The following is a 24,585-nucleotide window of genomic DNA, read 5'->3' on the forward strand; positions in this document are numbered from 1 at the left end:
GCATTACTTATTTTTATAATCATTCTTCTGAATTCTTCATCTGGTGTTTGACCTCAACATCTTTGAGTTAGTGGTGAATTATGAACTTTAGGGAGTTTTATGTAACTTATCTTATTTTTTATGTTTCTTGCATTCCTACATTTGGTTTCATGGGATGATTTTCTCTTCCATTCTTATCTGTGGGTATTTTTAAGTCACAGCCTTCTCTTGTCAAAGTTTTCTGGATGAGGTTTTTTTGTAAATTTTTCAAAATATTTCCAAGTGCTTTTGTAGTGTATTTTCCTGCCTATTTATTTGGTGATGATTAGTGTATTCTGATGAGTATATAGGGTTTCAGAGCTTGGAATTCTGCTTTTTCTGTAGGTCTCAATAAAGTGGTGTCCTCTTTCTATGTGTGGCAATTGTGTCACATATAATCATGCTGCATATAGGGGTATACCTACTGTCACTTCTTTTCTTCACTTAACTCTGCCTATATTCTAATACTGTATAGAAGTTATTTAGATTTTGACTTCTCATAAATTTTGCACACACAGCCTTTGTGTTAATTCTCTCTGATTTTGCTGTAGGCATGGACGTCTATGAGTTGGACCTGCAGGTTCCGACAGTTGTTCCTACCTGGGGACTGCTCACTTGCATGGGAGTTCTGTCTATTCTGTTTTTCATATGAAAGTATTATTGATGTTTGAGCATGGTTAGTTTGTGTGTGGAGCAAAGTGCCCTGTCACTTGTCTGGGTTTAGCTGAGTGACAGAGTCTCTACTCTGTGAACTCATAGTATCCTGATACCAAGCATCTCACACAAAAAGGAATAGCAAACAACAGCATCAACAGAAGCAAATAATATAAAACACTATATTAAATACCCAGTGCCTATTATGACATCTACAGCATATATTACCACAAACAGAAATGGTGGAGTCAGAAATTTCCAACAGCAAAACAATAAATAACCATGAACATGATCTAGCCTTAAAGTAAACAGCAGTTGTCAACTATGCCAATTACAGTACTAATAGCTATAATAACACAAATGGTAGTGACAGGAGTTTTATAAGCCATATCGTTTTAGAAGATGGTAAAATACAGTTCATTAAGAAAAAATAAAAGGGGCTGGGGATGTGGCTCAAATGGTAGCGCGCTCGCCTAGCATGCGTGAGGCACTGTGTTCGATTCTCAGCACCACATAAAAACAAAATAAAGATATTGTGTCCACCTAAAACTAAAAAATAAATACTTTTTTAAAAAAGGAAAAAGAAAATATGATAGTAAGGTGAAAGAAATCTTCTAATGTTTAAAATACGTACATAGAGAAAACAGAACACATGTATCAAGGCATGACTGTAAAGTAGAAGGAGAAAAAAAAAAACAAGTAAAGAGAGAGAATTTGGATACTAGAGGGAGAAAAAAGAAAAGGAAACAAAAGAAACAAATCAGAACTGTCATTGAGGATGGATGGACACTACCTATGCCTGACTGTCCTTTCCATTTCTTTTTGGGCTATGTACCCCTTAGAGAGAACAAGGACTGGGCGTTGTTAGACCCTTCCTCTTTTTGTGTTGTTCACTGAGCTGCCAGCTGGAGTCGCCTAACACTGGTGGCTGAAGTAGTGCCCAGCTTCCCTTCTCATCAGTGTAAATTAGGACAGAATGAGAAACAGTGTCAACATGAGTTTTGTCCAGACAGACCAGAAGGATGCACTCCCAAGGTAGGATTGTTGCAGGGTTCCAAGTGGGGAGTTCTGGTGATTGGGGCTCAGGTCTAATCACACCCTTTTTTAGGTGGTCACAACAAAATCCTCCCTGGAGAGATTAGATCAACACACCTCCAGCAGATGGCAATTTCTTCTGGGAGTCTGGATCTCAGGAGCCTCCATTCCTGAGTCAACTCTCCCAGGTCTTTCAGCTCTGCTTTCCACATATGTGACCTTCCCAGATTTAGGACCAGAGTGTTCACACCCACCTGCTAAGTTTCCTGTCTTTTACTGTTCACATGAGCCACCAGACTCAAAGATAAAGTGAGGTTCCACCTCTTTCATATCTCTGACTTGAACCCCTGTAGGTACCATCTTCTCTGTGCCTGTTCCACTCATGTTCTGTACCCTAGGTCACATGACAGACAGTGGCTGGTACAGAATGGCAATATTCCCTATCACTTCCCGACTCCCATTGCAGCATGACCTCCTCAAAATGGCTCCTCCTCTGCTCTTCACTTGCCAGTTGACAAAATCAGAGCACTTTTCAAACAGCTAGTCACTGTGCAGCCACTGGATCAGCTAAGTCCAGGCTGCTTTTCTGTTCTATGTTTTGTTTTTTCCATATCACATTTATCGACTGTGATTCTCTGTGTTCTGTCTCCCCTCTGCAGGAAACCAGCACCTGTGTCAGTGCTGCCACCACTCTCTTGGCTTCAGTATACTCTTTCCTGATCTTTGTCCTATGCACCCAAATATCTGAGTCTCTAAGAGTGTCTGACTGTCCAATATTGAGTTTCAGTTGATTTCCTCTTTGATTCACTTTTCTGAGAAGAATTATTCCTGCTCCTTGAATCATGAGCCACAGAGCAAGTGGACACACACACCCTTCCTCTACTCCAACATCTTGAATCATCACATCACAACTTATGATGTAATATGATACACAAGTGGGTGTATGGATGCATGGATAGATACATTGATAGACAGAGAGACAGGTGGAATCAAGCACATCAGAAGGACATTATTTTTACAAAACTAAAATAGTGCTCCTTTTTAAAGCTCATTCTACAAATGTGATGTGTTTGAAAGACATAAGTAATATCTCCACATGCTGAGCTATCCCAGCCATCGACCAGTCCATGTATCTCCACCTTAGCCTTATGGTAGCATAGTGCAATAGACTGTGATGATACTGGTTTTCATAAACAGAAAACATCAGTTGAGCACCAACTATATGTCAAGTATATGTCCAGACTTAGATAATACAGAAGTGAAAGAGAACATTCAAAGAGCTCCTTTGGAGTAAGTCACACCACAGTCAAATCAATATATAACATGCCAAGTGACAATAAATGCCAAAAATCTAAATAAATCAGTGTAAGGGAGGAGTGAGTGAGGACAAGGATTATTATTTTGGGTGGGTCATTGATTATTCCTAATCAGAAAATCTGAAATCTAAAAGGGATTAAAAATCCAAAACATTTTGAGCACTAACATAACACCACAATTTGAAAATCCCACTCTTGACCTGAAGTGATAGTTTGTACTAGTAATCAGAGAAATGCAAATTAAAACCACACTGAGATTCCAGATCACTCCTGTAACAATGGCAGTGATCAAGAACACAAGTAACAATAAATGTTGGCTAGGATGTGGGGAGAAAGATACTCTTGTATATTGTTGATGGGACTGCAAATTGGTGCAACCACTATGGAAGACAGTATGGAGATTCCTTAGAAAACTGGGAACAGAACCACCATTTGACCCAGTTATCTTACTCAATCCATATGCAAAGGACTTAAAATCAGTATACTACAGTGACACAGCCAAATCAATGTTTGTAGTAGTTCAATTCATAATAGTCAAGCTATGGAAATAACCTATATGTCCTTCAATGAATGAATAGATAAAGAAAACGTTGTATATATACACAATGGAATATTACTCAGTCATAAAAAGAAGGAAATTATGGCATTTGCTGATAAATGGATGGAACTGGAAAATATCATGCTAAATGAAATAAGTCAATCCCCCACAAAAAACAAAGGCCAAATGTTTTATCTGATATGTGGGGAGGGGAAGAATAGAAGTCTGTTGGGTTAGAGAAAGGGGAATGAAGGTAAGGTGGGGGAGGAGAATAGAAAGGACAGTGGAATTAATCAGACATAAGTTTCCTAGCCTTGTATTTGAATACACAACCAAGGTAACTCCATATTATATATAATCACAAGAATAGGATCCTAATTAGAATAAGTCATACTCTATATATTTATAATTTGCCAATATATTCTACTTTCATGTCTAACTAAAAAGAACACATGAAAACATTAAAATATTATATAAAAATTGCTATCAGGCTAGTATAGAAAGTGAATATAAAATATAATTGAATTTAGAGTTCAAACGAGGGTCCCACCCACAAAATATCTCATTATACTTATATTCTAATATTCAAAAAAATCTGAAATACAAGTAATCCAAGTAAGAAATAATCAACCTATAATGCCTGCTTAAAAAAGCAAATACCACAAAGATCACACACTATTAAAAAATGCCCAAATGTATTAATTATTAATGACCTGTTTTAGCTGTATAGTGCTTCAATTTTCAACTGAACACTAATCTTATATTAGATTCATAACTTGCAAAGACATCTACAATTTTAGGACTATGGCCAAATCTGGAAACCCCTCCCACAAGCATCTTTTACACATGATATGGAAAGTCAGTTTCCATAGACTACCAATGGTCAGGATCCAGTGAAGGGAAATAAATATGGTGGTCATGGTGTTGCAGAAGCAATTTTTTGAATCATGGAAGCATAATGAAGGAGGTTTGTCTGCCAGCACCAGATTCTAGAGGGACCATCCAGTCTCTGACTCTCTTGCTAACTATCAAGGTGTACGCTAAGTTGGACTAGGAGATTTCAATTGACTGATGTACATTCAGATACTAGTTGTACCAATCATGGCCTAACACATTCCTTCAAAGTCAATGCCTAACCAGATAAGTATATGATTTACATATTAGCTGCTCTGTTCTACTTACTTTTATCAATACCAATGTTATCAACACTGAGTATTAGGGTGGGAAGTTTTTGTCTCCATACCCTGCAGAACATATTAAATGAATGATGAAATTGAATTGGACACATTTTCCAGGCAATTGTTGGTGTTGGGAGGGCTCCTAGTTAGAGGATCTACAATGAGGTAGGAGCAGCAGAGTTTTCTAATTCCTCTATGACTTCAAATCAACTAAGAAGTCACACTGGGATACTGGCCAGGAAAAGAGGGTATGTTAGATTGGGAATGTTGAAAACAAACCTCAGGCATCTGGAGGAGGAGAGGTCATATACACAATTACTCACCTGCATTTAATTGATGCCCAGAGAGTTTGATGAAAGCTAAGTACAGACTAAGCTAAGTCCAACTAGTGACAATAGCAAGTCTGGGATACCTCATGCGAGGAACTGGTCTGAAATGACCAGAGCAGACTTCAATGCAATGTATGCTGAAGATGGTTTAGGAAAAAAATATGTTCCCCCTCAGGGAACTCTCTGCTATTCCCTCTGCCTTGAAAGCATTTATTCCAAGATTTCTATAACTAAAAAGTCTTCATTATTGCAATTACAGTCAAAAGTTGCCACCCTAACAGACTTTTCTCCCCAACTACCACCCCTAGGCCACCTCAATTATCTTCCCTGATTGTGTCTGCATAGTCAATTCATCCCTCATTTATTTTACTTATTCATCTATATGTTTTTTGTCCTTTTTACTATATTATAAGCTCCTGGAGATAAGGAATCTTGTCTTCTTCCATTTGTTGCTGGTTTTAAAATGCCTGTAACAGTATTGTCACACACTAGTTACTAAATGAATGAATGACCCACTTGTCTTATAGATAAAGAACCTGAAGGTAAGGGATGATGCATACCTTGTTTAAGGTCACACAGCCTTAGAGCTTAGAGTCAAAGATGGAAGTTAAAATTATTGACTTCTGCTGAATTCATCTTTCCAGATCCTGGTAAAACAGACTATTTGGAGGTATAATATCAAGTATCATTCTGAAAGCTGGTGTTTTTGAAGACACACATGTATAATCAGTTTTGTTTAGTTTGTGCAGTCAAGACTTGTCACCTGGGAAAAGCCATTAAGACTTTCCTGAAGCACATACATTTCACCTCCAGAAGGATATTTGGAAAAGCTTTTCTGCCACGGATAAAAAAAAGTAATTTAGAACATGGTTTATAACGCAAAGGTATTTCACAGTATTGCCAATAATACTTAGTAAATCTCATGAATGAGATACACTAATTTGGAAATTACCACAATTCTATTTCACTGTAAAACTATTATTATTAAGTCAGAGAGTATTTGCTATTTAGGAAAAATAATCACACTATGCTCCTCAGGGCATTGCTAATTTGGTACATTGAGCTGATGTTCTTGCAGTCTTGTCTGGAACTGAATTTGATAATCCTATGTCCAGGGCTACTCTTGGGGCAACTGACTGGTATATACAAAAACAACATGCTCAGCAGCACTGCCTGGGGAACTGAGGGTAACACGACAACCCACATCAGACCTGTACTCAAACGGACTGTAATTATGACAAACATGACATTAATTTAACAGAGACGAGTAACTCTCACACTTCCAGCCTGAGAGGAACACTGGGAGTCCAGGCCTCACACTGCATAGCTTATTAAATATGCCTACGACAAAGAATCAAAATAGGGACTAAAAGACACAACAATATATAACTATGATATCTGAGAGCATTTGAAAGATAGTTACTCCAAAACGTAAACCAGATAGGATACCCACCCTGTTAGTCAACTAGCTCCTTTTCAACTACTCATTAGAGAGAAAGAGGGCTGGCCAAGGACCTAGGAGACACTGTACCTCCTCGAACAGTCAAAAGAGAGCTCAGACTTAGGTGGTCCCCAACCCTGGTCCTGCTTCTACCCAGGGTTTTTTGATGTCCTGTGTCCTGGAAGGTGATTTCTGCAGGAAAGAAGGAGGTAGAGGGTTCCTGATTGATATGACTTTCCATTAGCATTGGGACAACCTTTCAGGAAATGGATACCAAGAGCATTTATCTAGTACTAGAGGGGAAAGGAAGAAATAGGGTTGCAGTCTCCATCCCTTCTAATTATGTCCCTATGGCAAAGACAATTTTTAGGTGGGCTGTGCCTGGAAATCTCCTTTCCCAGGTGTGACTTCAGTAGCTCTGCACACATGAGAGCAGATCGTTCTCTTATGCACTCCAGTGTGCAGCCATGGGTTTCCTAGGACCACACAACCACAACTGTAAAAGTGAAATGAAAAGTGTTCAGAGGGAAGGAAGGAGTAGCTATAAACATCAGGGGAGGATTCATTATTGAAACATGAGAGGAAATGTGATTCTGAAGTGCTCATCATGCTGGGAACATCCCATTACCACTATCATCTTGTGATGAAAGCATTGATATGTAACTCAGACTATAAGGTGAGATTTCTTGTCAGTTTCCTGAGTACTTGGGTACACTATGATCATGCATTTAAAAAATATTCTTCTACTAACAAGATCCTGCTCATTACTGAAGTAGATGTGACTTAACTCTTCTAGGTCAGGAGATGATGAAAAGAGTCTTCAAACAAAGGTTAACTTAGCCCCTAATGATGGTCAGTTACTTTCTGCCATACTTACTATCTAAGAGCTCAGTTCTTGCCTGACTGGCTTTTACAGGTGAGCCAGACACTCCTAACATCACAGTAATAGGGTTGGTGTTGTGGCTCAGTGGTACAGTGCTCGCCTAGCATGTGTGAGGCCCTGGGTTCGATCCTTAGCATCACATAAACTAAAGGTATTGTGTCTACCTACAATTAAAAAAATAAATATTAAAAAAATCACAGTAATATTTCAGGCTTCACAAGAAGAAGGCATCACAATAGACTTTCCAGGGGGAAAGTCGATCCAGCAACAGAAATTTCTACTCCTCACCTTCACTAGTTAGTTCATTAAGAAGGGACCTGAAGTCTTGGCAAGAAGATGAAGGTTACAGGAAAGGAATCATCTATATCCTCCATGTGCCTGATTTGCAGGTTGCGAGATGTTGACGGTGAGATATTTCAGCCTTTCTTGCAGAGGAAGAACTTGCAGTTAGTGCTGGAGATGTACCTCAGTGGCATGTCTCCTGCCTAGCACACACAAGAGTCTGAGTTCCCTTCCCAGCATCACAAAAACCAAGTGTAGTTGTATTGGTGAAAATCACATTGAAAGAGTTCTCTGTAATGCCATAACCTCTTCAATTCCATAGAATGGTGCTAGACTTAACATAAGTTTGCTTGTAACTCAGTGTCCATTCTGAGTCCAGTGAATACCCAGAACCACAGCTCATCCACAGTTCTTTAGTGGTGCCTGCTCACTCTTCAGATCTGAGTTCACTATGGACTATCCAGGAAAAGTGTTGCTATCTTTCAAGCTGTGTCATCATTCTGCTATTTTCTAGAGTGATTTCTTGTTATACATCACTGCCCATTTCATCATTGTTTTATATGAAATAATTTCAGATTTACTGAAAAGCTGTAGGAGAAAATGGCCACCTCACCCAAACCCCACTGATGCTGACATCACACACAGCTGTGACACAACAATCAAAAGCAGGAATTAGCACTAGTGTGTCATCAGACATTACCAGCCAATGGAATTTCACCTCTAATGATTTTGCTGGCTACAGAATTCAATCCAGGCATTTAGTTGTAGCATCTCCTAAGTCTCCTGGATCCATGACTGTTCCTTATTTTTGCCTTTGATAAAATTTAAATGTTTCGGGAACACTTTTCGATTATTTTGAAGAATGTACCATTTTCCACTGGCATTTTTCCATGACTACGTTAGAGTGAAGCATTGCTAGTAAGAATGCCACAGAGGGATGCAGTGTCTTGTCATATCCTTGTCATAGCCTATGTTGAAGGTAAAGTCTACAAGATTTTGCCACCACAAAATTACGTTTTTTTTTTTCTCCTTTTAATTGATCAACAGGTGTGGGGGGCTGCTCTGAGACTATGACAATGTATCAAAGTGTTATCATTTAAAGAGATTCTAATGGAGGGGGGTGGGGGGCAGGAATGGAGTCACCATTTCTGCAGTCCTTCATTCCTTCATGCAGATCCATAGTTCCATGGGACACTTTTCTCCTGCATGAAGTATGTCCTTAAGTGATCCACTATATACAGTGGTGACTATAATAAAACAGAAAACATTGTACACTTCAAAGTGGCTGAAAAATTAGATGTGAAACATTTTACCACATATAAAAAAGGCGACACAAGAGATATGATAATTAGTCTTATTTAAACATTTTACATTATAAACACATATCAAAACATCACAGTGTGCCCCACAAAGGCCTATGTTCAGTGTTTGTCACTTACAAATAAAATTAAATTAAAAAAAATTATAAAGAAAGGACTTTTGAAGTGAATGTCTCCTACTGGCAAATTACTCCACCTGTCATATGTCTGAAATATAATTAGCCTTGTTTTAGCTTGTAAAAGGTGTTCACTGGTTAGAATGCTAGGTGAACAGTTTATTTTGCTTATTTTGAGCTTTCAGGACTATAATTTTTGGTTTCTCTGCCTCCTCATCTTCAATGTTTCCAGTGAGAAAACTGCTGTTGTTATGTACAGAACCATGAAGATAATGATGGCAGCTGTTTGTTTTTATGATTTTCTCTTTTATCACTGGTTTGAATTGGATTATGATGCACCCTGCTATTATTTTCTTCATGTTTCTTGGGCTTCATTCAGTTTCTTAGATTTTAGGGTTTATAGTTCATTAAATTTGGAAAATTTCCGGTCATTATTCTTTCAAGTGTCCTACTCTCCACTCCTTCTGGGACTCTTTTTTTGGAATTATTGCATGAATCACTTAATGTACTCCGCTGTATTTTGGTTTTCTCTAGTTTGTTTTGGATAGCTCCTATTGTTATATGTTCCAGTGTACTATCTTTAATTCCATGGCATGTAATCTGCCATTAATCACATCTAGTGTATCTTTCATCTCGCTCATCATAGTTTTTATTGCTAGAAGTTTGAGACTTTTTATATCTCCCAAGTATTTAGCTTTCAAACATATGGGATACAGTCCCAAGTCAATTTATCTAATTGTCAATTATAACATCTGTGTTGTTTAGGAATTGGATTGGATTGATTGGATTGATCTTTCTCCTCTCATGGGATTATATTTTCTTGTTTCTTTTCATGACTAGTGTTTTATCCCTGGATGGCAGATATCATGCATTTTATTCTTCCAGGTAATGGATATTTTTGTATACCTATAAATGTTCTTAAGGTTGGCTTTGGGGAATTAATTAAGTTACTTGGAAATAGCTTTGTCCTTTTTGGTCTTTCTCTTGATTTGTTAGGAAGACATGGACTAGTGCTCAGTCTAGAACAGATTGTTTCTCATTTCTTGAACAACACCTATCTGTGAAGACTACTCAGTCCCCATGAATCACACATTTTCCAGGTTGCCTGTGGGGGACAGGAGCTATTACAACCCCAGGTGAGTGTCAGCACTGTACTCACGCACCCTTTCTGTAGAGGTGTGGGTCACTTTCTCACATCTCTGCATAATCACTAGTCTGCTGAGGACTCAAGGATGTCCTACTGAAGATCTCTGGGGTTTTCTGTTTCTTACCTCTCATGGTCTGCAAGATGTAGACCCTTGGTCTCCCTAGACCCCTATCTCTCTGTGTTCAACTCAGATGGTCCACCATTGTCTCCCTGGGTCCCCCTCCAGGAGCTGGCATTTTTGAAACTCAGGGCAATAGTAAGGGACAAATATAAGGGACCAGCTTGCTTCTTTCCCTTTTCTTGGGGACCACTGTGAAGTATTGACTGACCAATGTCTCAAAAACTATTGTTTTCTTTTTGAGTGTTTCAAATGAAGTAATATGAATTTCAATTCATATTACTCTCATAGCTTGGAGGGTACTTCCTTGTATCATAATTGTATATAATTTATTGCATCTTTATGAATTATATTTTCTGCTAAAATTACAATGCTTTGAATAAAGAAAACATACCTGAATTGATCAACTATATGCTTATAACTCAGTGGAATTACTGGTACAAAAGAGTATTCAGTTTCAAAAAACTGAATAAATAATAAACAGGAGACATGATGGCATATTTGTTTTGGAATTTAAGATGCTTGTTAAATTGGCAAGCTGATAGAATATAACCCAGCATTTCTAACTTAGTTGATGGCTCAAATGGATGAATTACCTACAGTTTTAGCCAACTTGACACCCATTCTTCCTTCTCCTAAATAAAAAAAAAAAAATAAAATAAAAAAAAAAACACTGGTTTTCCTGTGGCCAACCATCTCTTCCCAATTCCCAATTACCTGGAGTTAGTTTAGTTGTAACTAAAATAAGTGCCAACCACCGCCAGCACCAGTGGCTTGAAGCCCAGGATAAGCCATCAATCCAACCTATTCCATCATCTCAGTCAGGGAGAGAGAAGTACCTCAACTAGATCACTAAAACCAAGGTTGATCCTTTTGTAAAAAAGCATTGAAAAAGAAAAGCCATTCAAACTGGTTGAATGGGTCCAACTTGCTGCTACAAGAAAAAATAATGAATCTGGAAAGCTAAATAAAGAGGGATCCTAATAATCTTTTAATATCTGGATTCATGTATGTTGATGACTTTGCCCTGTGCATTCAGCTAGTTATGCTTGGGTGTCTGTCACAATCTTAAATGACATACAAATGAAATTGGAGAATATTATAAGGTGATACATAAACTGTTTCTCCACCATGTTTACAGTGAAGGATAAAATGATGTAAGAGGAGATAGGATCAATGTGGGTGAATAAGTCAGCTATTGCCGAATAACAAATCACTCCAAATGGAATGGCATAAATAATAAGCCTCTATAATCAGGCATCCAGGTCTTTGTATAAAGCCAGAATATCTTTTCAGACTGCAGGTCTATGCATCTGTGGGTCAGCTCTAGACCATCTGTCTTATACTAATCTATAACAAGCAAACCATCTAGAAGAGCAAAGGGAAAAGCTGACTGCAAAGTATTTTTCATACTTTAATCCAACATATTCACTAAATCTAATGAGCAAATTCAAGTTGTACAGATAAACTCAAATCCAGAACACACACCCAACAGAAGTTCAAACAGACACTTGGACAGATCCAACGTCACAGAGTGAGGAGATATGTCTGCCCTTAAGTGGGGGGCTGGAAGTGACTGCACACTTGAATAGACATCTGGTCTGTCAGCAGCTCTCCCAGAGGAGGCTAAGATTGAGCTGCACTTTAGACAATGGGGGAGATGTTCAGATGGATAGAAAGAAAACTCTGTGTATGTGCATAAACACATAAACACATGTGTGCATGCTTGTGCGTGCATGTGTGTGTGTGTGTACACACAAATGTGGGTGTGTGTACACATGTATGCATTGCAGAAGGGACTATGAGAACAACCAAGTGCATAGTGCAGAATGAATGAAGTGAGAAGTTTTATGAGATCACAGCAGAATAGGTTGTTTTCTGGCCACTTCTTGCATCTTTTCCTGAGATGATGTAAATAAGCAGATTTTTCTATGACTGAAATATTTTAGTGCCTGAGCTGTAAGCAAGAGGTTTTCTTCTAAAATTTCTTCATTGGAAATTGCCATGTATATAAAACATGACTAATGGACATACCAAGCTGGGAGCGGGCACCTGGGCACTGGCATGAAGAGTGCTGTTGTTTCCAGAGCCTGGCCATCCAGGGAAGCGGGGAGTGACAAGCCACATATGCCTTCTCCTTTTGCCAGGCTTCTTTCACTACTGTTTTGTATAACAGCTGCCATCCATGGACTCACAGTGGAAAACTCAGGCCAGAAAAAACTCATTGAGGTTTTCTTGTTATGTTTGGTTTCCTGCAGCGATCTCACACTGATTGCTTCACTGTCTACTCTAAAGTCTTACTCATTCCTCACTTGGATGGGACTGAGCCAGAGGTAAAGCATTTTTGTGATCCAGAGAGTGGGCTCCATTCAGTTCTCTAGAGCCACCTGCAGAAGAGTCATTGAGTGGAGAACGGGCAGGCAGCATCTCCCACCATGTCTCCCCTGCTGGAGTAGAGAGGCGAGAGACACCAGCACACGGGGACAGACAGGGCAGTGTGTCTGATGAGGATACCCAGATGTGACATACCTGAGGCAGCTAGGGTCTCTGCACACCATGCTGAGAACCCTTGCCTTTGCTGCCATATGATGTTAATCATCTCACCAAAAAGACAGGGTTTCATTCCAGGATTTATCACTGCCTTGAATATACCAACAGCCAGACCCTGCTGTGGTGCACTTAGGGGTCTGTTCACATCCATGACATCCAAGGGCATGAGTCTTTATTCACATGCAAAACTGTTATTTGAACACTAAAAGGAAACAAAGAAAACAAAGCTCACAGACAGTAATGACAATCAGCATGGGGTGAGGGCCCATGGTACACTGGCCAGCTTTCTAGAGATCTCCTATGCTTCTCTCTCTTTAGCAGAGAGAACTGTGTCCTCCTCTCTTTAGCAGAGAGACTGTGTCCTCCTATCTACTTCCTACATTCCACAGCCAGGTGCACAGGGGCCAGATGCCATGTGGGGTAGCTAGCTGGCCAAGGATGCACCTGGTTACAAGTTCAGCACCCACTTCACACAGTACTACACCACTGAAGATGCCAAGAGACAACTCCCTTGCAGGAGCAAGAAGACAGCCCATTCAGAGTGGAAGCCATTCACCCCCAGGGGAGAAAAGCCAGCCCAGTGATGTGCCATCTTAAATCGATGCACCTGCAAACCACACACACAGAATAAACAAACTGACAAGGACATCCTGTAGGAGTCCAGAGAGGACAGTGCACAAAGTATCCCTGCATCAAGGGGTAACTGCAGGCCACAGAGAGGGCCCACGCTGGCCTCACTCACAGCCTGCCCCTGCAGCTCTCACTGTCCCTGCACCCCACGCTAGTCACCCACATTTAACAACATTGAGCTCTACCTGAGCCCTGTCTTCCCAGAGAGAAGCTTCTCTGAACCCTCCTGTCCCCATTCTTTTGCTCACTATAAAAAATAAAAATTAGAAAATCACAAGGCTCATCTATATTTTCCTGTGGCCCCAGTGTGAGCCACAGCTGACCCTTTGCCTGTTTCAGAACCAAGCAGAAGAACTTCGACTTCAAGATGTCTCTTCTCAGATTAGCTGAGAACAGAATTGCCAGTTCCTCTGAGATCTGGATGCGAGGCACACACACACTGCCCAGCTAAATGATAGTGTCTAGAACCTTGTGGCCCTCAACCTTCAGATGTGTTGTGCATGCCCAGTGAGGCAGGTAAAACCTGGGTAAGTTGCCAGTCTATGAGAATACATACATTTTCATACTAATGGAACTCATCACCATTCATCAGAAATTTCCCACAGCTCTCAAATCACAACTAATGCTTTACACTTGCTGATCAAACACGGACAACTAAGAAAAGCACTGCTTCTCATCTGGCTTGTGTGGGGTGGAGTCACTTGGGAGTCTCTCTTGGATCTGCGAGATGTCAGCAACTTCCACACAAAAACAGCCTTTTCATCTATTGACGATCATTAATTGGGCATTTTCTCTCTTCTGATGTATTACACTAAATCTTTAAAATAGGTGATTTTAGCTAATGATCACAGCTGGTAATGTGGGACATAGGGACTCAGAAGGCTGAGTCACCCAAGGTCACATGGGCAGGACTGGAACCCAGCTCTGTCTGGATGCAGAGGCAACTGATGGACCTGCCATGGCCCCAGTAGTCATTCTTCTTTCCAGTCCTGTGGGCACTTCTTCTATAGACCTCAGATTTGGACAGCTCCCCTTGTGTTTCCATTTAAGCCACGCACTTCTTTCTTTCCCCAAATAGTCTGTTTTTTTTTTCCCTCCCCAGATGCCTTCTCAGCTTGCAAATCCTCCCTGAGCATTAATAAATATGGGTCTGGGCCTCTGGCGATACTGTCACTCACTGCCACTTTCTGAATAGGTGTGGGATGAGCTGGAAACAGTCTCTGGCAAGGAAAACACAACACAACGTGAACCTCATGAAGGCCGGTCCAGGCATATGCTTTCAGTTAAAAACAACACCAGGCCTGCACTTCAGGCAGGGAAGGAGACCACCTGAGAACATGCATTTGACCTCGTCTCTTGCAGGCTGGCAGTGAGGAAGGAGAAAGGGAGGCTGAGTCCCTGGATGGCTCCCTCTGCACCTACTAGAAAATACCTTGAAATTGTGAATTAAAATTCAGGTAGTTAGATAAAGTTAAAATGAAAATTACACAGTTTTTATTAACCTCAAAGTTTGGAAACTTATGCAGGGAGACATGACCATTTTCCCAGGCAAAGTCAAATAGCAAAACACCAGCCTCCTCGTCACCCATTTTTATCCTAGTCATCTCCCTTAATCCTTGTCCTCATAGAACTGTAAATGGGAATGGGAAACATATTCATGATAAATTTCATCTCATGACTGAGAATCAGGATGGGAGTACCAGACTTCTAGGTAGATACGTTATTATTTCTCTGAGTATCCTCTGTCGACCCCATCTGTCCAGTGGGCCCCCCACACCAAGAATGTCCTACATTCGTGTGGATTGTGGGCTTGGGAAGAATGGGAAATGGCTGACTTTTAAATACATTATTCACAGAAGAAGCCAAATGTTCAATAAACATATAAAACAATGCTTGACTTTCTAGTATCAGGCAAATCCAATTTTAATGAGAGAGCATTCCATACCTATCAGATTGTTAGAAAAGAGCTAAGTGTGTGTGTGGATAAGATTATAGGAAATAATAATTCCCCACTGTGCTCACTTTAAGAAGTTTTAGCAATCTCCAATCAAGCTGCAGAGGCACACACACTTTCACCCAGTGATTTATACCTAGGTAGACTCAAGTGCACACAAGCAGACTTGTAAAGGAAGCTTGCTTAAGGAAGAATGCCAGCCAGGCCATCTGGAAGCACCTGTTTCCCCAGGTGCAGCCCAGGACCTGACATCCATTCCCTGGGCTGGGCATTAGTGTCAGGACACCTACAAGCTTGCACGCTGTTCTGATCTCTCCTCTCCTTTATAATCATATTGTTCTCATCTTCACTATTCATATTTCCTCACAAAGAGTGTTCAGTAAAATATTTTAAATTAAGACCATTCCAGCTCTTCTAACTCAGTGCACTGGGTCTTTGCATTCAGGGACTTTTTGAATTCTTATCACAGTATTTCAGGCAGGTTGTATATTATATTCTATTAAAATGATTGTACGTAAGGTTGTCAAAATTCAGAGATTCCAGCTTCTGCAGCATGCTTTGTCAGGAATATATTCATATATTCACTGTTAGCCACTAAACACATCCCACAAGCTTGTATTTAACATCTCATTTGGTAGTGTCATTCAACAAGAAGGATAAAAAGAAGGGATATTTATTTGTGTTATGGAATAGATTTTCCAGGAATGTTAGATAAGCACACACTGTCATTCCAAAGCAGGTGTTTCTGTACTTCTAATACCACCAGCAAGGTCAAATACAAAAAGGGAATGGGCAGAGAAAAGAGAAAGTCAGAGAAATGTGATAACTTCTCCTAATTATGCAGCTCTGTTATATAAAAAATCCTCCTTCTTATCCAATCTATATCATCTTTTCTAAAAATATTACAAACATTCTCACAAAGCAAAAGTTGTAAACCTCATCTGAGTTGCTCTTTCAATTTTAAAATATGACCAATTGATCAAATAGTTTAAGAAAACATGTGTCGCATGAAAACTCCACATGTATTGCCACTGTACCCAGACAGGGATTCCTGAGGGCACAGAGCGCAGAGTACCCACTGGCCTCCTTCAGAACAAGGTCAGGGTCCCTGAGACTGTGGTGACTGGAGCATCCCCCTCTAATGCACATCCCCATCAGTGTCCAAAGCCCACCAGTGTGAGCCTGGCTGATGGTCCTACATCTGAGGCTTGGCGAGGCTTGACAGAGAGGGTTGGGAGAATGTTTGTGGTAGAGCTGGATTTGAATCTGGGGCACCAGCTCCCAAGCTCACCCTGGTAACTACACCATGCAGAAGGCTCCATAAACAGCAAGTAAGTGACAGGATGGGTGTTAAAGCCAGGTGTGCCATCTGAGCTGTGATAATGAGGCTGTGCTATTCTTCCCCCAAAGGAGAATAATAGGACTCATCCATATATTATTGTGAGGGTTTCATTAGAACAATTCCTAATGCTAGCAGTGAGGACGTGCTATGTATAAGTCCACAAGTATTCCATCATACTGCCATGGAGAGACAGAAGGGAGAAATGAAGGAAAACCGAGAAACTAGTCTGCTTAGGGAAATGATGGCATTCCTACAGATAAACTAAAAATTTTAAATAGAGCAATTAAGACCAGGAGAATACATTCACATTACTTTTGTTTCTGGAGGTTTGTTTTAGGGTGTTCCCACCACCCAGGAGGTTGGACACATATACCAACGGAGGGCAGGAAGATGTGAGAGGTAGTGGTGAACAGAGAGATGTCCAGAGGAAGAAACCTGGGTTTTAACACCGGCTGCAAGGTTGGCCAGCATTGAGATGTTGTGGAGAAGGCACTTGACATTGCTGAGCTCCAATTTCCATGCAAATAGGAAGATACTAATTCTGACCTCAAATGTTGCTGAAGAACTAAGTTAATGTACATCAAGTGCTGAGAAGAGGGCTTGGCACATTTAAGGTGCTCAAAACACTACAATGAACATTGTTGTTTCTCTAAAAACGAATCCCATATATGCCTCAGATATCTCGCTCACAGGCCCTTTGCAAGGTGTCTTTTAGGACTTCTCTGGGTCTCCTGCAAGACCCCACCCATCTCCTCTCCATCTCTTATGCACTTGCTCTTGGGTAGATAATTCCTTACACATCACCAGGCAGGGGAGTGTCTCCATTTGCCAAAGCAAATTATTTTCAATTTTCCTTCTTTTTTCCATAAAATTCCTGTATATGCCCTATAGACTTGTCTCCTCAAACCATTCACAAAGCACTTTGTGTCATTTTGCAACCAGAACTTCCTCTGGTGAGATGTTCCTCTGAACCACCTCTGAGTGGTTTGAGAAGAGTCAGGTCCACTCTTGATTTTGTTGTAGGGAGGTGGAATACCCTGCGTTTGCAACACTCCAAAATATTAATCACATTTGCAGCAAGAACCTACACTGAGCCTGGCTCCTAGGAAGCATAATAGCTAATGGTTTAAATGAAATATCTGTAAGACGCCAGCTCTCTTTGGACACATGAGTCTGTAGCTAGAGTGACCAGCATGCTGGTTTTCTGGGGTATGAAGAAATTCTTAATATGCAGGATTTACAGTGCCTAACAGAGTAAACTCAGCCAAACCAGAGGTGTCAATCCTCTATGTGACCCTAAGAGCTCACTTGTCCACAAGAGCCCCTAAAACCACTAATACCAGAGCAGAGGGACATCAGATGCAATGGGCCAGTATTTACCACACTCTCAGGCACACCAGCACCATCTTCAAGCTGGAGAACAACACCAATTTTTGCATTCCACCGCCATAGGCTCTGATTCCAGCTCCTTGGGGACAGGAGTCTGGGCCTATAAACAGCTCCTCAGCCTTTGGAATACTCCCCAGGCAGTCCTGCCTGGGATGAATTTCTTCACACCACAGTGTCTACATCATCACATGCTTGCAGTCATCAGACATTCTGAGACATTCCCAGCACTGGAAACTGAAGCACTTTTAGATGGTGATTAATGACAACTGTAAGGACACTTCTAATTTGGATTCCCCAGCAAATCGCATTCTCTGTGATAAATTAACCACAAGGAGACGAAAGAGGCTTGCAACTCCCTCTGGGCAGCTGAGCGGCTGGCAAAGGCCTGCTCCATGGGAAGGGAAAGCTTTTTTTCAGAAAAAGATAGGTAAGGCAGGGAAGATTCCAGGGAAGTGAACTTTGGAGGTGCCTCATGGTGCAGGAGCTGCCTGGGGTCCACAGAGCAGAGGGGGAGCCTCACTCCTGCCCTGTCAGTGTGGGGCACAATGACCTGGCCATCAGGAACACCAGATTTGGGTTTCTGAAGCATGAAGTGAGTTGTAATCATCTTGAAAGAAAATCAATTAGTGCCAGAAAAGCAGCAGCCTACGAATAAGTATGAAAAGTAGGGATTTTAATTCTGATACCTTGACGCATGAAAGGGAATCTCTGTGCAGATGTGAAACTTCTCCAGTGAACATTGATTGCCTGAGATTTCTCCCTCTTCCCTTGTTTCATCATTTATCATATTTTTTCTTCTAAGAATGGGAAACTCAAAGCTAATCTGTTCCATGACTTAGATATATGTGTATATGTGCCTATGTATGAAATATATACATACAGTATGTACATATGTTAAATTATGTTTAAGCATAACATAAAATGTAATAAATACATGTTAATGCAATATGTGTATAGAGTATTAATATCCTTTTTGCTAAAGGATTGTATTCAGAAGTGAATATACATTGAATTTCTTATACAAAATAATTATTTAAGATTTTCTACTAGAAGTAAGCTGCTGACACATTTATTTTATTTTTCCAAATAAAAGACAGACCTCAGCTGCTGTTCAACTGATGTGGAAGGAGAGGCCTCTGACCACCAAAGCCTGGCTGCTGCATTTGGTGGGCCTCTCCATGAAGAATGTACTGGCCTCCACCAGTACATGACCCATGCTCCATGATGGCTGAGCCAGTGAGGAGAGCTATGCTGAGACTGATGTGAGGTCCAGGCACTTGGTCCCAGGATGTCATTTAAGGTAAACACCTCCCCCTGCTCCAATGGCTTTTCAGAGTGGGAGGCAGGGGTATTTACCCACCACACACACACCCTGCCCTTCTTCATCAAAAGGCTCCCAACTCAGGCAGAAGCTCAAATCTGCATACTACTTTTCTGAAGAAATTACTGGAAGTAAATTGAGATGGTCATAATATGTAGTTTTGTCAGGAAAATTAATGAATTAAAACCACATGTATCAATGTGAGTCACACAAATATAATATTTAGTAACAAACACAAGTTGTTACTTTCTTAAAAATGATTACATTTGATAACATTTTTAAACTTGCAAAATACTTTCTAAATGCACAGATATAAATCACAGTGGCTAAAAACTAACAGGAAGGACAGACACACATATGCAGGGTAACGATGACTGGATGGGACACTAAAAGGAAATGGGATGAAGAGGTGTAACAGCATTGGGGAGCACTGTCTTCATAATGTTTTATGTCTTAAGCCTCTTCCTGAGCACCAGTGCACCTCAGAGGCACAGATTATCTACCGTGTTTGCCATTTTCAGTTTTCATGCTTTTCTTAGATATTGCATCATAATTTTTTTAAAAAGCCTCAGTTTTGACTCTCATCCACACAAGCACATACCTCCAAGTCCACCAATGTCCCCTGCCACTGACCCTGGATGTTCTCAACTCCTCCTAACCACCAAAATAAGATGCTGCAGAGGAAGTCTGGGTTTCTGGCCTGAGGCGTCCTTTCTGTTTGCATTTATGCTCCTCTGATGTTTCCAGGATATTCCTATACTGCTGAAGCCTGTGACAAGAGAAAAGAGGATCAAAATAAATGGCCAATTCAATCTGAATATGAACTTGCTCTATCAAAAGCAGCTTCCTCGCACAAAGCAGTGGTAGGATGCCAAGGTCTGCATGTTCTCACCTTGTCGGGCATTTTCTGCTTCAGAAAAGATTAGTTTAGATTTCATCATAAAAAAATATCTTTCTGAAATTCACTCCCACCAGTGGAGCTCTAGCATTTAATCTTGCTCATCCCTGCAATTTATTCTCCTGCAATTCTCCCTAATGTCTTTACATCATTGTCAAACTGAAGAAATCTTTCAGTGCTATGTCTTTGGCAGAGTCTGAATCTGTACAGAATGAACATGAATTATATTCTCTTGTGTCTTTGAAATGCAGAGATTAGTAATGGAGACTAAGTTCAAGGTTGGTAAAAGCATCCTAAATGTCTCTGAAGCCTTGGATTAGCACCTCCCTGTCAGCAACACTCATTTCTATGTCTCCAGCCAAGGCCTCCCCTCTGAGCTCTAGACTCAGGTGTCTTCATCCCTATGAGAATTCCACCTAGATATTTTGCAGGCATTTTAAACATAGCAGGCCCCAGATTCAAGAGCCATCCTTTAACTGTCCTATCAATAAGTTTTGCTCCTTCTGCATGTCCATCTGCACAACTGCATCCAACCAGGTGCTCCAGACAGGTTCTTGGAATTTACTCTAGAACCCCCTAGAGCTCCTCGGTCACCAGAGCCTCAGTGTTTTACCTCCAGGTGGATACTGAATCCCTCCCACTCCTCTCCTCCTCTGCCATCACCACATGCCTCCCACCAGTAGGGCCACAGTCCCAGGGAGCTCTCTCTCTACTACAATAGCCTCCGGACTCATCTCTCATCCTCCATCTGCCCTCTTTCTACATTCCTGTTATCATCTCTTCAAAATAACAATTCCTCTGCCTAAGACTGAAATACCCTTGGAACAAGGCTAATGCCCTGTGTGAGCGGTGCCTGCCTCCATGTGTGCCTGGCCTCTGGGGTTGTCCCTTCTCCAAGCTGCAGCCACATGGCCTTTCATTCAGACCTCTGTGTGGCAGTCACTCTCGATGGCTCATCTAACACTGTAGCCAGCCTTCACTTTCTTTCCCATTTGCACTGCAAAGCTTGGAAGAGCTAAATCCAGTTTCTTCCGGCTCAGCTGAAACTGTGTTTGCCCCAGTGCTGGGCTCCCAGCAATGAAACAAGATGTTTGTCAGGTGCCTGTAGCATAGATATGCACTCTCAATATAAACGGGAAAAATGTCACTGGTGACACCCCTTCCACATTCTACTTGCTCTGAATGTCAGTGTCAATTTGGGATGATGGTGCCTACCTTGTAACCATAAGGGCAGAGTAAGCCAGTGGGAGAAGCTAAGGAATTGTGGGCTGTCTCCCGGCAGACTCACATTATATCCTTGTTCTTCATGATCATATTTGTCATTACAGATAATTAAGAGTATTCCGGACAATTATCAGCCTTAATTAAATACATTACCACTGAATTTCAGGTCTTCATCTGCAAATAAAAGTGGGGCTCAGACTGTCTCCTAGAGCACCTCAGACCTGAAATTTTATGATTCCAAGACAATGGCATTACAGTTACATAGCTTCTGGTCAGAAGAGAATGAAGAGAATTAACTCTTAGAGACATAAAATGTGCTTTGATTTATGTGCTGCTGATATCACTAAAAACAAACACATGTTCTTTCTGTGGTTCCCAACACTGTTACTATGGATACTGGTGGTAATGGCAGGTAAACCTGCAAAACCATGCATTACAGTGTTGTAAAGAAAGTGGGAAGACAAGGAGATAAAGAGAGTAGGTAGTCGCCAGCTATTATCTAGGTATTTATGTCCCTTGACATCAACTGTGATATCCCATCATCTTGCCATATTCCACTTGAGCAATTTCCAGATACTCTCCCACTCATGGGCAGGGGAATATTGAAAGACATGAGCAACGGATCAGTGGTCACCATCTGGAGTATCTCCACCACATAAATAAATTACCATCTTATCATTTCCCATTATAGGGCACCTGGGTATACCCATAACCCATGAATCAACTGCTAGATCCAGGGTCTGAAGGTGAGGTCTTGAAAGAGCACCCAGGGAACTGTCCTGAGTGCTGAGATCCAGGAGTGAGTTTTCTGCCTTCTTTGAGCTCATGGTACTGATGGTCTAGTGGAAGAACTCAGGGCGTAGATACATACATAAATTTACGAATATAAAACTAAGATTATTTCAGATTGACAAGGTGCTCCTTACACTGGATAATGGGGCAGGAAGAAACTGGGGTAGGGATGTCTTAGAATGGTCAGAGAAGACTGCCCGGGACACAAGTTGAGATGTGAGAAATGGGGAGAGGTCAGCCTGGAACATCTGAATTGACAGACTTTTAGCCTGTAATAACAAAGAAGAAAGAGGTGAGATGAAAATAAGTCTGGTTATCAAGGAAGCAACTGATGTCTTTGTAACTCTGAAATAGTGAGCAAGACTATAAAGTGTAAGAAATAAGTGGGAAAGAAACAGGGTTCTGAAGAAATTTTAGTCTTTGTTATGACTCAGCTTGAAGACTATCTCAAAGAAAGAGTTAGTCCTTCAATTCACAGACAGGATTCCTGAATATTCAGAGGAAAGCCATGTCCTTTTAGATTTGTATTCACCTGAAATTATAAATAGGGTTTACAAATCATCAATAACCTCTCAATGGTGCGTACATGTATTCCAGGTCTGTAGTTTAATTACCAACATATTTCAATTAGTAAACTAGAGAAGATAGATAAGATTCCCAACTTAAGAAACAACCTCTTCAACCTCTACAGAAAGGTAGGATCAGAAGTCCCTGCAGACAGGACCAAGATTTTCCTTAGAAACAGTTCTTAAACATGATGAAAATGCTGTACAATTAAGTGTTACATGAAAAAATTCCAAAGTGTTATGAGGACAGTGAGCTGGATCAATTAATGTCCTAGAGAAATTTTAAGGAACACTTCATATATGAAATCACACTTGCATTAAACCTTGAGGATTAAGGAGGAGTTTGCCACTCATAAAAAGGGCAGTATGGTGATTTTCCCTTCATGCTGTGGGAATCTATTTCTACCTCAATATAAAATAGACGCTACAATTAAGATCAGCTCAAGTGGAGTTTTTCACTCCTGATGTAGGCTTTTGGTTTCCATTTGCAAGTAATTTAAAGGTTCATCCTAAATATTCTGAGATTATCATAGGTCCCAAGACACAATTTTTTACATGATAAAGGCCTGTAAGTAGCATGTCATATTGGGAAACTCTTGGCTTTGCAAGTAAAGACTAACTTGATTCCTAGTGATTTCCTTTTGAAGATAGAAGGTTTCTTCAATTATTATATGGCAGCTCCCAGACTGATAAGGTCTTGGGAGAAAGTGTTTATGCTGATAGTAACCTCCTGGTGTTCAAACACTACAGTGGATGGAAAGGGGGGAAAAAAAGAAGAAGAAGAAGAAGACAATAATTAATGGCACCCCTGAAAATTGGTTTAATTCAATAAACAGTTTACAAACGAGCAATATAAATTCTGACCCCCACTGGCTTTGAAATGTCATAGTTCTCTAGGAACTGCCAGTAACAACTCTAAAAGAGCCACAGATAATTAACCCTAAGAAAAGTTACCAAGTTACAAATGAGTTTGAGGTGCTGCCTAAATGTCAACCGTGGTGTCCATAAAGGGCCCTTTCTGCAGGGTCACAGAAAGGGTAGCCAGGGCCCAGGGCCCTCTCCCTTCAAACCCCCAGCCCTCTTCCCACTGTGGGAAAACCGCGAGAGGAGGGTGAATGCGTGCCCCATTCAGACCTGGCACCCCTGTGGCTGAGACCCCGGGACCCACACAAACCTGAGCGTGGTTCTGGTTTGGGCCAGGCTGGCCTGGGCCCCAAAGGCTTCACTCCCCAACCCCAGAGAAGGCAGCGAAGAATGAAGACCTGCTGAGACATCTCCAGCATCAGGCGAGAAGCCAAGAAGCTGAGGAGGCCACGGAGCAGGTGCGGCCTGGCTGTGCTGACGCCGGGCCAACCCTGGGCCTGGGAAGGGCAGACCTCCCGCACTCTCAAGGCGCCATCTTGGCCAGCAGAAGCAGCCTCTGGGGAAGAGTTTCCGGAAGTCCCACCCACTAACTTCCGCCCACACCTCATTGGACCCACCAGTCACATGTCCACAGGGGCTGCTGGGGAGGTTTTGGTTTTGTCTCTAGGTGCTTTACAATAG

Source organism: Marmota flaviventris, chromosome 1, assembly GCF_047511675.1.
Source record: "Marmota flaviventris isolate mMarFla1 chromosome 1, mMarFla1.hap1, whole genome shotgun sequence".
In the NCBI taxonomy this organism is placed as follows: Eukaryota; Metazoa; Chordata; class Mammalia; order Rodentia; family Sciuridae; genus Marmota; species Marmota flaviventris.